Genomic DNA, 12,507 nt, shown 5'->3' with positions numbered 1-12,507 from the left:
TGGTGACTACAGAGCACGCATGTTTGACGTGGGAGTGAGGTTTCAGCCTTGTCCCCGAGCAAGTGTGTCGGGCACTCTGCTCCACCAGGAAATCCTTGCCCAATTCCAGTCAACAAATGCACCTCATTTTCCTACCGCTGAGTAGTCTGCCCACAGGCGAGGTCTGTCAGAAGTTGACCTGGGTTGTCTGAGGAACAGGGCGCAGATTAGAAACAATTTACTACAAGGGAGGGAGGTGGTTTAGCATAAATCAAACTCTCACAAAAGGACAATGTGCCGGCAGCTGTGGGATTCTGCCCTGGAGCGCAGCGGGGTGGCCAAGGGGGCTGGAGATGGTGACCCCCCCAGGGAGATCTTCGCTGCGACAGGAGCCTTTGTCCGCTGCTGTGTAAATAGGTTGCACTTATTGCTAACGCAGTGCTCCCTTTAGTCTTCATCTCTTCAACGGTTTTCTCAAATTTCTGGTATCTGAATTGGTGCCATGACTCTAAAAAGCTTGAGAGCCATCTTTTCAGCACCTCGGTTTTAACAGTGCCAGCTCAGCGAGGCTGCTGCTCAGTCCTGCTGCTCAGCAGTCATGGCTTCTGAATGCCTGTTGTCTTTGAAATTCAGCTGTAAGTTTCTGGGAATCATCACAGCTCTTCTCTGGGTGTCGCGTCCTCCCAGCTCCCTTCTTCCAGTGCCCCCCCTCAGAAAGCCCCTGCCACTGGGGCTCATGTGTGATGTGGGTTAGTAGGAAGAACTAAGAAAGTGGGTGAGCTGGTTTAAAAAGCTGAGAGACACGTGTTTTTAAATATTGTGAAAGGAGGGTGGTGTGATGCGTCACTGACCTGCAGCAACTGGAAAACCGCGGGTCTCCTGACCTCTGGTCTGTCAGTCAGCTGTCACCGGCTGTGAGCAACACTCAAGATCAAGCCCGTCTGCTCCGCCCCCACCTCCTCCTACTCCACACTACACTTTGAAAATGTCTGAAAAGAGAACTTTAATGTTTTTGAAGAGCCTTTTAAAAAAGTTTTGGTGACACATGATATGGTAAGCAACGTAGAGCAGGCTCAGGGTCCTTTTTCCTGGAACTGACATCCTCGTATGAGAAGATGGAACATACATGATTCAAACAAGTGACCTCGAGTGACAAAAGCAGCAAGAAAAAAACCAAACCAAGTAGGGTGATACCGAGTGAGCAGAGTTGAAGCTACTTTGTGTGGGCTGGTCAGGAAGCCGCTCAGAGCGGTGATGTTGGAACTGAGACCTGAAAAGGAGCAGAATGTGAGAGAGTGACATCTGGGGTGGCAGTGTGTGCTAGGAAGAGGGACTAGCAACTGTAAGAGACCTGAGTGGAGACAGACAGCATGGCGGAGTGACAGAAACTTATTGAAAGTGAAGTGTTACAAAACCAAAATTCAACTGAGTACATTTAAAAGGTTTAATTGGCTTTATTAAATGATTCATGATTCAGGCAGCATCTAATCCAGCTAGCAGACATACTCCGAGGAGTTATACAAAATGGAAAGCTTTTCTAGAAAGGAAGGTTAGGCAAGGAAGTCATTAGCAAAAGAAAAATGAAAGTTCATTGGAGGAAATTAAGAGTTCAGGGTGACAACACGCCTTCTCATTGGCTGAACTGTGGCGTTTTCCACTGGCTGGGCTTGTTGCTGGGCAAGAAGAAAATCTTCCTTCTGCTGAGGTAGTAAAGTAAATCACCTTCCTGTTAGAGATGCAGCTGTGTTCCTGTTTGGGATCATGGATGGTAGAATATAAGAGCTCCTTCTACAGTAAACATCTGAAAGGAAGGAAATGTTGGTTCTAGAGCAGCCGTGGGCAAACTACGGCCCGCGGGCCGGATCCAGCCCGTTTGAAATGAATAAAACTAAAAAAAAAAAAAAAGACCGTACCCTTTTATGTAATGATGTTTACTTTGAATTTATATTAGTTCACACAAACACTCCATCCATGCTTTTGTTCCGGCCCTCCGGTCCAGTTTAAGAACCCATTGTGGCCCTCGAGTCAAAAAGTTTGCCCACCCCTGTTCTAGAGTCAACCCTAATACACCAGTGAGATTTCCAGGGCTACGCATGTTCTTCTTTGTACCTTCCTATAGTATTTTTGAATATACCACTTATCATTAAAAATACAATTAAAACTACTTACATTAAAATGTTTTTTGCATTTCTGTTCTTACAGGTAGATAAGCAAGTTAATAAAAAATTAAACATCACCCAATCCCAACAGATAACTGCTATCAACATTTTACTAAATTTTCTCTGTATATGCACATCTTGTGATTCACATGGGACATGTACATAATATTTTAGAGTCAGGATTTTTTGTATCCCAAGCTCTTAGTAATTTTTTTTTATCTTTTTAGATGCTATGTGGACATACTCTATGACTTAAGCAGCCCCCGCTTCTAGGGGGTGGCATATGTTTTAATCTTTGCCACTGAACAGCACTCCCAGGACATCCTCATAACTACCTTTCCAGCCATCACGCACTCTTTCTAAGACAGTGATGGCGAACCTATGACACGCGTGTCAGAGGTGACACGCGAACTCATTTTTTTTTGGTTGATTTTTCTTTGTTAAATGGCATTTAAATATATAAAAAAATATCAGAAATATAAGTCTTTGTTTTACTATGGTTGCAAATATCAAAAAATTTCTATATGTGACACGGCACCAGAGTTAAGTTAGGGTTTTTCAAAATGCTGACACACGGAGCTCAAAAGGTTCGCATCACTGTTCTAAGACAATAGAAGGTGAAGCCAGCCCACCTCCCGTCAGACAAAGGCCGATTGTTTGCTTTGTTGCCAAAAGGACAGCTCAGCCACTTCTTGGATCCACAAGCAAACGCCCCAGGGCCAAACCCACCTTCAGCTGGACCGAGTCCCAGCATCCCAGACCCAGGCCAGGGACACGTCACTATTTTATTAGCACTTTGTCACTTTAAGGAAATACTAACACATATTTTGTCCAGTATTTTCAGTTGCTTTTTGTAAGAGATTTATTCCAAATATCAAGTGTTCCATTACTGAAAGTGAAACTAAGGTATTTTTAAATTTTCATTTAAATTGTTTTCGATTACAGTTGACATTTAATAATATATTAGTTTCAAGTGTACAGCATAGTGATTAGACACATATAACCCAGTGACCCCCCCCCAATAAGTCTAATACCCACCTGGCACCCTACATTGTTATTACAATATTGACCATATTCCTTGGGCTGTACTGAAACGAAGGTGTTGTTTAAAAAGTCATCTGTCATTTCCTGCTTGAGACCCTCTATGGTTTCCCTTGGTCCTAATATAAACCCAGATCCCTCACTAGCAGCTGCCAGGTCCAGATGCTCTGCTTCCTACCCAAACCTCCAGACTGAGTCTTGTCCCACATCGTGACCATGAAAATCAACAAAGGAAACTCAACTTTTCACATCAAAATCGGACTCTGGGAGGGCTGTCAAAGGAGCTCTTATATCCTACCATCCATGATCCCAAACAGGAACACAGTACCTTGCATCTTCAACAGGAAAGTGATTTACTTTACTACCCCAGCCAAAGGCAGGAAGATTTTCTTCTTGCCCAGCAACAAGCCCAGCCAGTGGAAAACGCCACAGTTCAGCCAATGAGAAGGCGTGTTGTCACCCTGAACTCTTAATTTCCTCCAAGGAACATACCTTCTCTTTTCTGCAACTAAATATCTAAAAGGAAGGAAAAGCTGGTTCTAGAGTCAACCCTAAGACATCAGTTACAGTACCAATGTTTTATTATGCTGGGACAGTGTGCTCTTTCTCATCTGCTGGTTTCATGCAAGACCAGGGTGTTTATTTACATGGTCATAGCTCTGAGGGTCTCCATTCTCATTCTCGTCTTTGTGGACGGCCCTGTCACCCTGGGAGGGTGTACCAGCGGGCCCTGGAGTCAGGTTTAGTTTGTTTCTTGCTTGGTTGGTTTTGTTGGCTTATTGACCCCCTAACAAGACCATTACTAAGAAACACAAGGGAAAGTCCAGCGTGATGTCGCAGAGTTTCAGTACAGTTTCAGCAACGGAGACATTTTTCACTCAAAGTTTGGGAAAGTTACGTATGAGAGAACAAAGACTTCTTTCATGATTCTGAGTTGGTTTGCCAAAGGTTTTCAGCAAATCATACAACCAAATATAGAAACTGGGCTTGCTGACTCAGTCGACTGCCCTAACCACTAAACTCAGCTTCCTCCCTCAGCCACACGGGGCAGAAATACAGGTAAAAAAAAAAAAAAAAAAAAAAAAAAAAAGCCACCCTTTCTTTTGGAAAACGGCCAGTTCTGGAGGCTGACCTGCAGAACGTGTCATTTTACGAGATGTGTTACCGCACCCAGAAACCTTGGCGGGATCGTGACGGGTGAGCTCACCTCGGACCTTCCCACTTCATGCTGTCAGGAGGGGCTCTGATGGCAGCTTCACTCCTTCACTGTGCGAGTAGGCAGGAATGCTAGGGTCCCAGAACCTGGAAACCATTGAACACATTTAAATGTTAGACAGTGTTTTTGGGCAGTTGGGGAAATGGTGCTGTTTCCATTCCAATGTCAGGGGCACAAGGACACATATTTAAATAAGAAATAAGGCACCAGGCCAGAATGAGGCAACACAATGCTAATGAAGACAATAAGCCCAAGAGATAATTTGATAAAAATGTCATCAGTGTTTGCCCAAGAGAGAACCACATTCTCTCTCTCTCGGGTCTTATTTCACCCCTCAGATTCAGAGCGGCAGTCATTCTTCCTGGGCCTGAGAGAAATGCTTTCTGATACCAAGACCACATTTATAAACAACGTACCCATCTCCTTGGCAAGCCAGTTCTTCCTCAGGGCGACAGCCTTAACTAGTTAGCTGAAGAGATCTTTGCGTCCCACTCTGATGTCAGCATGACTGAGATGGATTAATTGATTGATTTGTTCATCCATTCAATTCAGCAAATGTATTTGAGCCCCTACAATGTGTCGGACGCCATGCTAAGGGCTGGGCATACAAAAATTCATAAAGGTAAAAAGTCCTTGATTTCTTGGAGCTTGGAATCTGCAGGGAGAGATGGACAATAAGCAAGATCCAATGTAATCGGTCCATGTTGATGTACTTGCCAGAGGACGGAGCCAGCACTGGTGGGAATAATAACAGCAGGAACCAAGAGTGGGCAGTCAGGGGAGGCCTCTCTGAGGAGGAGACATTTAAGGGGAAACCTAAAGGCAGGAAGGGAGCAGGGCGGGACGGGGACAGGGGGTGCTTTCCCAGCAGGAGTAAGAAGTGAAAATGGTGCAGTGGGCAAGGGACTTGATGTGGAGCCAGGTGGAGGGGGAGGGCATGGGGCATGGCCTTGGAGTCCTCGGAAAAGTGGGGATTTCATCCAAGTCTGTGGGGAAGTCACAGGTGTGTGTGTGTGTTGGGGTGGGGGTGGGGGGTAACATTTAAAACAAATCAGAGTCATAGTAAAAGGCAGACACTCAAATTCCAACCCCTTGGGCCACATATATTTTTGCATTCTAGACTTGCCTTGCATTTTAGGAAGTTAATCTGGTGTATCTGATACCCACGAGTTAACTCATGTAGCAAACCACTCTCCCAGAGGCACCTGCGGCCAGCACCCTGCAACCAAATGCATGGAACTGCCTGCCGGGTAACAGGTGAGGAGTCACACAGCTCGGGGTGAATAAAGACTATGCACAGCCCTGCATCAGTTCATCTCAGGATTTGCTGCTAAATGAGTTCAAGTCCAGTTAGGGTTTGCCAGCAAGTCAATGATGACAACAATATCAGTCTTCAGAGCTTTTCAGATTTTGGATTCATGGATACAAGTTTGATTATAGATCTGTGGTTATCCCCTTTCCTGAATTATTATGGTTAATATTCATCAATTCAACGTCTTTTCTGAAGACTTCTTTATGTGTCAGGTAGTGTTCTGAATGTGTAGAAATGCATTAAATATGGAAGTATTCATGTGTTTTAAAATAGGAAATCTACTTTTAGTAATATAGCTGTGTGAGCTTGAAATGTTCATTTTCTACCAATATAGTAAAAGGTGAGTAACAATGACTCAACCACAAGAGAAACAACAGCAAACCCAATAAAGCAAACCAGCGGGCGCGGTTTGATCTGCAGGCTGAGGTCAAAGGTCTGGCACCAGGTTTGGGGGAGGAGGTAGTGAGGCGCTGGACGCGACCATTGGCTGTAGTCCCTTACTGTGACGCTGCCCGCGCCCCTTCAGAAGTTCCTGATCCCCACCTTTGCTTTTGCTCCTGAGGAACTTGATCTGCTCGTGAGGGCATAGTTGTGAACAATTTAGAGGCTCTATTGCACATCAAACCAAGCGTGTATTTTGGATAATTCCTGCTCTGAATAATAACTGTCAATACCATTCTTGAAGGTAATGCCAGATATTGGGACAAGAATTTGGGATGCACAGCTCCATTCAGTCCTAAAAAGTGAGGTGAATACAAATATTGTTTCCTTTCCACAAGTCAAGAAACAGACATTTAAAAGCAATTGGCAGTAGAGAGCCAGGTGCTTGCCCCCCCCCCCTCCCCGTCCCGCACCCACCACCATGGCCTACCCTGCTGCTGTCCAGGGTGCTGACTGGCAGGTGTGTGTGTGAAAGCTCAGGGCTCCCTGCAATGCTGTGCTGTGCACAGGGGGTTCCAGGCCGTCTCCAGGCAGCTCTGCTCACTTCACCTTCATCAGACGAATATGCTCCAGACATGGGGTTTCCCTTCTTGCTTAGGGTCTCTGACACCACTAAGGGCCACAATGTCCCTCTGCCCAGTCAGCGTGGCCTGGGGCCATGCATTATAGTGAACGAGGTGAGACTAGGTGCACCTGACCACGGGGGCCACTGGCCCCACCACGACGCACCTCACTCAGAAGATTCTACCCGAGAGCCCGGACAGTCTCTTGGAGGCAGAGGTCAAAGGGGTCACGGTCCTTCCAGAAGTGTGTGCCCACAGAGTGCAGCGCTGACAGCCTGCTGGTACTCCAGGAAGGATCAGGGGCAGGATCGGGCACAGGACAGGAGTGGCCCTGTTTTGCTAACAGATGACAGAAGGGAAGAGTCCTTGCAGGGGAAGCAGACTTGAGGCCTAATTTGCTCAGATAGGAGGTGGTTTTGGGGTTCCAGGAGGTTGACTGATGAGAGCATGTCTGCTGTGCTGCCAAACAGGGAGGCCCACTGGCTGCAGAGCGGGTGGGGAAATGCGTGGTGTGCGGGGCATGAATCCACTGTTACAGACCAAAACTCATCACATCTCGTTGGGCTGGAGGTGCTCCCTGCCCTCGGTGGGTTTCACAGTACAATGAACTGACGTGGAAAGATGCTCTTGAAACACAAATAGCACTTGGAACAGAATTCACACACTGTGGTGCAATCCTAAGTGAATAGGTTTCTTTTAGCTCCATCATGCTCAGCTAGTCACCTGTACTGAGCTAGACCCTGAGATGAGCCTTAACAAAGGCAGGCTAAGCGTTGAAAAGGGCAGATCCAGGCCCCGCCAGGTGTAGCTCAATGGTTGGGCATTGACCTATGAACCAGGAAGTCATGGTTTGATGCTGGTCAGGGCACATGCCTGGGTTTCAGGCTCCATCCCCAGTGTGGGGTGTTGAGGAGGCAGCCAATCAATGATTTTCTCTTATCATTGATGTTTCTATCTCTCTCTCCCTTTCCCTTCATCTCTCTGAAATCAATAAAAAAATAAAAATTAAATTAATTTTAAAAAGAAAAAGGGCAGATCCAGGTTCTTTAATCACTGAGTATCCTGTTTTCCCCCTTCTACCATTAACCTTTTCACTGCTTTTCAACACACTCTATATCACTTAAGGAAGAAAGAGCTTTCAAACGTTAGGTGAGCATGCAGATTTTTCAATCTAGCTCTGTGCTGAGTTACGTTTTGGGAAAGGAACACGAGCCGATTGGCCCCACAGCCTGCCTTTTTACTTGTATCTCTCTCACATCGCGATGTCCACTAGCGGGTCCAGAGTGGCAGGACCTCTGAACTGGCGTGGTGTGTGCCCTCACACTCCAGTTTACACGGTAAGTAAACATCACAGGAAGTGAGGCAATCTCTGCCCCAGTTCAGGCCCCTCTCAGCTACAGGAGTCAGGTTGGCACTTCCTGAGAGGGCTAGTGTAAATACACAGCCGCACGCCGCTTGCAAGTCGTACTTGAACACCGTGAATGAGCCTCCTGAATGAACAGGGAGGGGCTGGAGTGCAAAGAAACAGTTTCTTCTAAAAGCAAATAAAACACTGAGGTTTTCCAGGCGTCGCCTAGGGACACTGGCCTGCCCAGCTCCTGTTTCTTGCATCTTTCTCTCTCCAGGCCACATCACCGTTCTCTCCCCAGGTAACAGTGATAAAAACAACGAAGACGACCTTTATTCCTAAAGATCTATGTCGCCTCCTTGCCTTCTCCATGGGCTCACTAGTGACTTTGCTGGTTTCATGGGCGGGTCTTGTAGGGGAGAAAAAGGTTTTATTCATTTCTCTTAGGGTCCCTGGCTGGGTCTGAAAATTAAACTGACCAAGAACAGAGGAACAGACCAAAAGCTACAAGTTCCATTGACTGTTGACATATCCCTGGGAGCCTTCACAAGAGAATGAAGACGGGAAGAAATGCCCCCAGCAGGAGGCTTTATGATCTTTTAGACAAAGAAACAATAACTTTGTGAAGACTTGACAAGACAAAGGGGCAAGAGGCAGAAAGTGGCAAAGAAGTACATGTTTCTATTTTCTCTTTCCTCACAGCAGTGAGGAAGCAGATATTACCTCTGTTTTCCTATTCTTTTCTTGGTTCAAATCTCAAAGGGCATGGAACCAGGAACTTGAGGAGCAAAGAAAACAAAATAAGAAAAAGTAGATACAATAAACTACTTAAAATCAAATACTGAAGCCAAGGGGACCTAAGTTAGAAATCACCCAGTAAAATACTTCATTTCTAAGGTGAAGAAAGGCCGACCCAGAGGCCTGGGGACTTGTCCTGGGCGGGCAGGTGGCTCCCCGCGGAGCCCGTGCGGGGGGCCTCTCTGACTTCCAGGCAGGCTGCGGGCAGATCTCAGGGGAAGGTACCGTGTATACAGGGCATTCTGACTTCTCTTGGTTCCTGAAAACTTGTTTACTAGACATTTGAATTCTAAGAACTTGATTTTCTCTTTCTATTCTGATTTAAACTCTTCCATAGTAACATGGAGTATGAATCCACTGACCCGATTCATTTTTCAGCAAAGGGCTCGTGGCTAGTTACAATAAGGAAAGGGAGCAGTGGTCTAGGTAATCCAAATGCATAAAGAATTCTTGAGAAATTTCAAACTAATTTAAATATGGAAACTTATAACTAGGTTATTAATGGGAGCTGCCTTCCCAGGCAAGGCCTATATGCCAGAATGTGTAGGGCTTGCTTTTCAAAGGGAGGGAATCTACTTAACTCCATCCGACACCACTCTTGTAGCTTGTAAGAGTCATTGCAATAAGATAGAAGAGGTCTGAGCAATAGGTTATGGAATGTATTCATTCAACGTAGGGTAGTGGACACAGAGTTGATAAACCTTCTAAGATAAAGTCCCGTAAGTGATCTCATTGGGAAATGTCAAGAAGTTGAGAGAGGAACCAGAAGGAATGGTCACCTGTCACCACTTCTAGAACATCATGAACAGGGCCGCCTTGTGAACAGTGGCGTTCATTCCACCTGTCCCACCCAGGACATTGCTTTCTCAGATCCATTCAAACTCTATTGCTATTATCTTTCTGGTTCTCACTATTTTGTTTTGTTTTCAGCGAGGAGGTCATCTACTGCTTTTATTGGAAAGGAGCTAGAGTTGTACATCACTTCTCTTTGGAGATTTTGCAAACTAGACTTATCATGAATAATTGAGGGCGTACTTTTATTGGAAACATGTTTCTAAGGCTTGGTCAATATATGGGAAATAAAACAATGGTGACACACAATGAAAAGATGACCTCTCCTCACCCGTCCTCCAGACCAGCATGGACCAGGGCACAGCACGGCAGGCACGGCCGTTCCGGTGCTGCTTTTCACCCTGCCGGTGGGGAGAGTACAAAAGGATGAGGGTAGATGGCATATTTCCAGATTCTTTTATTTTAGACTCTCTTTTGAAGGGTCATTTTACCCTTCTGGTTTCTCTTTTCTTCTCGTTGATTCTTCTTCAGTAAGGCAGCCCAGCACGAGACAACTTTATGGATAAGCAGTTTCCCAGAAAGCAGAGCAGTCCTCCAAACCACAGCCTTTTCTCCTCCAGGCCATCCCCCCTTCCTCTTCCTTAAACACCCCACTTCCCAGGTTTTGACCACTAGGTGTCATAAATTCGCACAAATGCTTCAAAAGTATAAAAATAAGCTTCCCCTCTTTCCATAAGCAACCTATATCACTTGGGCCCAAATATTCGGCCCCATTTATGAGTTATTCAAAGTCAGAAAATTCAGAAAAACTCACAAAATCGAGGAAAAGCATAATGGAAATCTCTGGTGTCTGGATGGTTTGTCAATGGGGCAAATCTATGTAGCTTTGAACTCTGTGGCACTTGCTCCTCCCAGACCCCCTTCCCGCGGCCTCCAGAGTGACTCTGACCCCACTGGATGTCACACTCCCAGACACCTCCTTTGGGGGATGGGCCGGACAGGGCCAGTGCACACTGAACACCTTTAGAAATCTTTGAATGACTTTGTAATAAGCATGTGGCAGACACCAGGGCCCACCCTGGTGCTACTTATATTGTATCTCAGCTGAACGAGCTGATACATTAAACAAATATTTTTAAATCATGGCTTTTTAAAGCTAGAAGGATTCTTTGAGCGATCAAAGAATTTATTTTATATTGGGGAGATGGTGCCTGGAGTGGTTCACTCATTGTCCGAAGATGGGTTCAACACTGGGCCTCGGACACACACCTCTCAACTTCAGGGCTTCCTGCGTCCTCTCTGCAGTTACTCCTGTTCTCGGGATGGATTCTTGTGTCCACCTTGGAGTTTGAAGAAAATAGAAACTAAAGTATTCCTTAGATCAGTGGTTCTCAACCTTCTGGCCCTTTTAATACAGTTCCTCATGTTGTGACCCAACCATAAAATTATTTTCGTTGCTACTGCATAACTGTAATGTTGCTACTGTTATGAATCGTAATGTAAATACCTGATATGCAGGATGGTCTTAGGCGACCCCTGTGAAAGGGTCATTCGACCGCCAAAGGGGTCGCGACCCACAGGTTGAGAACAGCTGCCTTAGATGGTGTTCAGCAGTATTATAACAATCTTAGCTCAGTAAGCCTCCTCAGTGGAGATTTAATGTTAAACAAAAGCAGACTGTTATTGGTACAATGACAATAAACAAAATTTAATGCTCTTGTTATATAAAATTTGCAGATTTCATCTTAATTCACATAGATGGCATAACTCTTCTATTTAGCTTTTCTTAATATTGCAAATCAACCAGACCCATATACATCTTTTAATGATTTTTTTTAAAAATGAAGATGACTATATTTAATGAAAAGATGTGGTCAATCTATTGGTATTCTAAGTCAAAAGAATATTATTGTTCTTCTCACTAAGATGAAAAGAAAATTAACTGTCATCCTATATAATAAAAGGCTAATATGAAAATTGTCCCCACGGGTGGGAGTTCGACCGACCCGGAGTTAGATGTGCGCTGACCACCAAGGGTGGCGTAGAACATGGTGGGTGTCAGTGACATGGTGCTGGCAGTGGGCGGCAGTGGAGGTGCTGCTGGCCCCGATGGGCCCTGACGAGAGTGAGACCATGGTGGGATGGTGGCGCAGGTGAGCGGGTGGTGCCAGGCCAAGGCGGGGGCCCCGATCGCCCCACCAGTTGCCCCACAGATCTGCCCTGATTGCTGGCCAGGCCTAGGGATCCTGCCTGTGCATGAATTTTGTGCAGTGGGCCTCTAGTTTGGATATAAAAGCAGTGAAAACATTGTATTTTCAAAGTAGCTGTACCATCAAATCATTCATTTTGTTTGTGTAATGTAGTTTCTTTCTTGGGAGGAGCAGGACTGTCCCTGTATGACCCAAAAGGCCTGGAGAGCCCATGTCCTGGCTGTTAGGACCCAGTTCACAAGGAGAGACTCCTGTGGGTCCCTCTGGTAAACATGCCCCTTTTCCTCATTCGGACTGAGATTTCCATGGGAAATTCAGGTGCAGAAATTCTACGAGTAAGAGTTTTCATCTAATTGTGCTAAACAATTGCTATGGCTAAATATTTTTTATAAAAATACTGAAACACTGAATTAGAGATTCATTCTTTGGTCACAGTGAGAGTGCATGGAAACTAGTCAAACTGGTTATTCTCAGTGGTGTTTGAGATGTTTTACTAAAAATTATTGCAAGGTCTTAGATGTTTATATTTCTTTTTTTAAAATTTTCCCTTTATTGATTAAGGTATTACAAATGTGTCTTTATCCCCCCAATGTCCTCTCATCCCCCCAATCCTGCCCTCCCCCTCCCCCCCTGTTGTCCACATCCATT

This window comes from Myotis brandtii, unplaced genomic scaffold (genome assembly GCF_000412655.1).
Source record: "Myotis brandtii unplaced genomic scaffold, ASM41265v1 scaffold55, whole genome shotgun sequence".
Classification (NCBI taxonomy): Eukaryota; Metazoa; Chordata; class Mammalia; order Chiroptera; family Vespertilionidae; genus Myotis; species Myotis brandtii.
The sequence above is the reverse complement of the archived record's forward strand: the minus strand, read 5'-3'. Positions refer to the sequence as shown.